This window comes from Cucumis melo, chromosome 6 (assembly GCF_025177605.1).
Source record: "Cucumis melo cultivar AY chromosome 6, USDA_Cmelo_AY_1.0, whole genome shotgun sequence".
NCBI lineage: Eukaryota > Viridiplantae > Streptophyta > Magnoliopsida > Cucurbitales > Cucurbitaceae > Cucumis > Cucumis melo.
Genome location: NC_066862.1, coordinates 9,400,476 through 9,406,475, shown reverse-complemented (window position 1 = coordinate 9,406,475; position 6,000 = coordinate 9,400,476).

Below are 6,000 nucleotides of genomic sequence, written 5' to 3'. Positions count from 1 at the left end.
GAAAAAAATCGTTTTGAAAGGATAATGATTTTCTATTATGTTTTTCTTTTCCAACAAAATAGGTTAAATTATTGTGTTATTTTTTAGATGAAATCTCCCCAAAATCTCGTGTAAAATTTATTAATTAAATAATGCGAATTATTTTTAAAAAAACAAGCCAAAAATCTACCCTTATAAGTCAAAGAAGATGGAACGTTTTTACCTTTGTTCTTTCGAGTGAAGGTTCTTATGCTTCAACCCCAACTATTTGAAAATGCAGGATATGTGCTTGACAATTGAAGATTGAAGATGGAAGATGGAGGTGAGCATTTGCGTGCTTCAAAATGAAGTTGTAACTTCAAGATAGAACGATAACTTGCAAAAGGAAGCTGTGGTGATTAGGGTTCGCCCGCTTTAAGGTGGAAAGATTAGGGTTTGCCCACTTGAAGAAGATGGAATCAAAAAAGAAAAATGAAAAATGGAAATGAAGGAAGATGGAAAAGTAGAAAATGGAAGAATGGAAAATGGAGACGAAGGAAGATGAAAAATGGAAGGAAAAAGAAGATCACTGCAACGGTCTGCAAAATGAAGATGAAATGTTCTAATTTTAAAAGGACAAGAGTGTAACTAATTATGTTTGAACATTTATTAAAGTGTAATTATGTTTAAATGTAATTTGAATATCAAGAGTCAGTGGAATTATTCAACAAAACGTTGTATTTTCCCACTAACATTAATCAAATGACAAAATGGCCTTTTTGCATATTATTCAAAGTTAAACTTTGACTTTTTACTATTTTGTGCTCTAGACTAATTTCGATCTCCTAAGCATGAATTTTCATTCATTTTTTCGAAATTCAAATCACATTTAAATATTAAGTCAATCAAAGTTTGACCTTTCTAAGTTAAAAGTCAAACATTTGATTTTTTACAACTTTGACCATTTCATCATTTCCAAGCTTCCAAATATGAATTCACAGTCATATTCTTGATATTCAAATTACATTTAAACATAAAGCTCTATTTCTTAAATGATAACAAATAGTTATATCATATATACCTGTCGATTTTTTGTTGAAAATATCTTATTAAGTACAACTTGGGGATTTGAACCCAGGACCTCTTTTCCTTGTGAACATACAGATGCTAGTTAAGTTGAGCTCATGTCAGCTGTAAGTTTTTCTCTCCTTTACTGATTCGAACTATTTGAACTAATCCAACATATTGTTATAAATTTATTCCACATGAGCTAGCAGAAGACCTAATGGACCTATAGATCATGGACTCTAACGATCCGAGACTAACTGGTTAAACACTTTTAGATTGAGCTAGTCAAAGTTCGTTAACTAATGGGTCATTCCACTAAAGTTCTATAGTTTCACTCTCCTCACTATAGATATATTTTATATCCATCTGATATAACCATGATTAGTAAGTTAATCATTTACAGGTTTTCGTAATTTTAGTTGGGTCATAATACCATTTTACCCTCGAGATTACTTCTTTTCCTCAAGTCTCACTGATCCTCTAATGAAGAATTAGTTTAACGTCCAACCTATAAACCAAATCTTTCTTGGGCCAATGAGAGGGTGGAGCTCTTTGTTCAAGACGTGAATTCAATGCATAAAGGAATAATACTCTAAAACGGTAGAAGTGAATTTTGTCTTGCACCTTATGTTCTCAACTATCCATCTAGTCTTACCCTTGAAACATGAGGCTTATTGGACCAGTGCTAATGAGCTACCCTCACCTATGTAGATCTAAGAATAGTCTTGTGTGAAATAGAGTTCATACTTAGCTCAAGATTAAGATTAAGTTACCTAGGTCATCAATAGAAAGAAATAGTTTGTCTTAGATAGTAAATAGTGTTATAACAAAAAAGTGATTATTTCATGGTTTTGTCTTATGTAAACTTTTTACATAAAATGCCCCTATTTTCATGTCTTTACATGAACAATTTAGGATCACATCGTTTGTACTAACTACAAAGCATGTCGCATTCATTAGTGTCTCAAAAACAAAGTGTCCAATCTTATTCATATAACATAGACCATTTAGACTATATACTCGAACTCAATCCATGATGTCTATACATAAAGTTGTTTGCACAAGATAGCCTCAAGACCCTAATTTATTGGATTCATGATTATAGTATTCATTTTTACTAATAAGTCTTCAATAACCAGTTACTCAAATAATTAAGTTAAGAGCACAGTTTCCAACAATATAAGTGTGTTTTTTAAAATCCACCAAATGCCACTATTTATAGATAATTTGACAAACATGAGATGCATTAAAAAATTAGAATAACCATGGCCAGGTTGACATCTTCAAGACCCATTGACATGGGAGTTGGATGAGAGAGAGTGTAACACATGGTTATATGAACACTAAGCATAATGGATAATAGAAATATATAATTGGGCATCTATTATAATAATATTTATAATATATTCATCTTTTTATTATCTTTTCCCCCAAGTTTATGCATTAAAAAATTAGAATAAATATATCTTTAACTGACATTGTTTAATAGAAAAAATATTATAAAAATAAGATTATAATCAACGTGTTTATCATTATCAATTTTTGTTTAAGTCAAAGATAAGTGTTTATAAATATAAAAAGATCGTTTAATATGTCCATTCATTTTTAACTTAGAGACCCTAATATTCAATCACTTCCATTGTGTATATGTTAAAATCTTACAAAAAATATCAAAATTGTCACCTTTGTATTCATACATCGTCTAACCATAAACATTTTGAAAATGTGACCCAAATAGTTCTCAATCTCATTGATTTTATTCTTTTATGATACTAGTAGTTGCATGTAAAGAAGAAACGAAGAAAACAACAAACAAATTAGAGTCTAAAAGTAAGAGGGGAGAGAGAGAGCAAGAGACATTTGATCACGTACGTTTATATTTAATTATTGTGTAAAACAAAATAGAAAGAATGGCGATAGAAAAAATGAAGAGCCAGACCTAATAATAAATAGCGAGAGTGAAATGAGAACATATGGTTAAGATGGATGATTTTGTTATAAAATGTGAGATAACGTTCATTCAGGCCTAAATTAATTAAAAGAAAACTTACATAAATGTAACAAAATATCAAACTATTTACGGCCCGTATAACAAAGCGCATAAAGTTAGCCATTTTTTAAATATTCCAAGTTTGTCCTTCCAACTTTCTTTTGCAATTCGTCTTCCTTCTATTATTTCGTCTTTATGTGATTTCGTATTTCTTCTTTCCTCTTTTTTTTTCTGCAATTTTTTTCCATCATCTTTCCTATTTTTCAATTTTTAATTTACATCGTTTAATCTTTAAATCGTTTTTCTTCTTTTCCTTTTTTTTCTTTTCGCTTTTCCATCGTCTTTCTACTTTTCCTTTTTTTTCTGCTGCGATTTCTTTCCATCGTCTTTCTTCTTTTTCTTTTTTTTATGTCGTGTACAAAAAATAGCAAAATCTAAAAGATCGTGTATAAAGAATCTTGAAAAAAGATCATTTAGATTGAAGTAGCAAAATGTAAACGATCATGTAGCAAAAGAATTAAAAAAATCATGTACCAAATTTTGGAAAAAAAACATTTAGATTTGGGTCCCCAAATCTAAACTATCGTGTAACCAAATTTAAAGACAAATTGGACAATTTTAATGATGTCACACGTCTTTATTATGACAATTGGGTCAAATTAATTATTTTAGTTCAATTAAATATTATTTAGTTAAGCTAAAATTCAATTGAGCCCAAAAATAAGCTTAATTTAGCCTAAAATAAAATATGACCCAAATCCATGTTATTGAGCCCATGGGTATGGTCCATGAACCAGAACAGGCTCAAGTCCATAAAAGCCCACCAGGGAACTCTATAAATAGAGGAGTTCGGTTGGAAATTTTTTACTCCAAAAGGTCTATAGAGATTTCTCCCAAGAGATAGAAGCCTCCTCAACTCCTGAAGTCGACCACCCACGTTCGAATATTGAAGCTCTTGAAGATACAAGCTTTCTTCCAAGACTCCAACTTCAAGAACACCCTCGAAGATTGAAGCTTCCTCGAAGATTGAAGCTTCTTCGAAGATACAAGCTTTCTTCCAAGACTCCAACTTCAAGAACATCACGTGCTTCGCTTCCTCAAATCAAGCGTAAGCATCCAGCCGAGAGAGAATCAGAGGATCAAATTCTAGAGATCGAACCACATCGCATCGAATCAACATAAATACAACATCAACACAAGTTCAACTCCACGAATCAAATTTCTCTGGAAATCTCGTGTGAACAAATTGGCACGCCTAGTGAGACCTCTCTACCTCTCATCTCTCTCTCGTCATCCAACTACAAGAAAATCAATGGCAACAAATAAGGTTGCATCCAAATCTTCTGCTATAAGTGACTCTTACATTGGACTTGTCACCCAAAGTCACTTAAAGAGAAGCATGCAAGAACAAGAACAAGGTTTTGTCCTCAAGAAGAAAAGTTTGGAACAACTGATAGAATCTCTTAAAGGCGGGATCATCATCAGAGATAATCCTTTGTTCAACAACTCTACGCATGCTTCTAATCTATCAGACAAATAATCACACCTTGAAGTAGTGTCTGTCATGATGGTAGATGTGACAGCTGAGGCAACCATGGCAGAGATGGAGAGAAAAATAAATTTCCTAATGAAAGTTGTTGAGGAGCGAGATCATGAATCGCCGCCTTGAAAGATCAAATGAAGACTTATGAAATTACTGAGTCAAGTCAAACTCCTATTGTCAAAGCTACTGATAAAGGGAAGAATGTGGTGCAGGAAAACCAATGTAACGACCCAACTTTCCGGACTAAGCTGAGGTCACTACCAAACACCAAAACTCGACCATTCAACATAAAATTTAAAACGGACCAGTTACGATTCATTAAAAACATTAAAAATCTTACAAAAGACAGTTTCGGGCCCTATTTTAAATAATCAAAAGTCACAAAATAAAATATCAAGTCACCAGTTCAAAATTACAAGTCAAAATATCCTGACAGAAATACATAGCGGAAGCGATAAGAAAACCAGACGTGTCCATATGGCCTTCACGCATCCTTCCTGCCTCTCGTCGGTCTGCCCCTCGCTGTACCCCTACCTGAAAAGTTAAAGAAGAGAAAGGGTGAGTATAAACATACCCAGTAAGGGACCCACTACTGGGCCCGTTAGGGGACAACAGTTAACTTCCTATTCGGGGGTACCCTACATAACAGTCTAGTGCTCCCGAAGGATGCACGTATCAGTCTAGTGCTCCCGAAGGATGCACATATCAGTCTAGTGCTCCCGAAGGATGCACATATCAGTCTAGTGCTCCCGAAGGATGCACATATCAGTCTAGTGCTCCCGAAGGATGCACATATCAGTCTGGTGCTCCCGAAGGACGCACATATCAGTCTAGTGCTCCCGAAGGACGCACATATCTGTAAGGCACACTACCCCATAGATGAAGCTAACCGTTACCCCTCAGTCCAAACTAAACTGTCTACATCAGTCACATCCCAACGGCATTCATATCGCAGTCCCGCCATAGGCTTTGTCAGTCAGATAGTATAGGTTTAAACATCTACACCCTCAGTTGCTATATGCATTACCGATTCGCACACCAATAGGGAAAACTCTAGGTCCAATCGACTAACCAACCAAAACCGGACTCACTGTCCATCCCCGTCCAGATTCCATGAACCACATCCAGACCAGTGTTTTACTACATACTGAATCGTAACTTCAAGGTCCATCAACATAAAACCTCAATCCACAACTCGCAGTCACAGTATATTTACATCAGACAAATATAATAATAGTACTTAACAGTCAACACGCATACAGTTATTCAGTACGGTCACTAACGTGTAATCCCCTGTGGATTACTACGTTTTCAGTCTGGATTCGGGGTCCAGTAGTAGGAAAACCCTTACCTGATACTCGGTTATGCCCCTCGATCGAATCCACGCTCGACGGATCAACCTGAACGATAACACAAGGGTTTTAGTTGATGACTCTAGTAG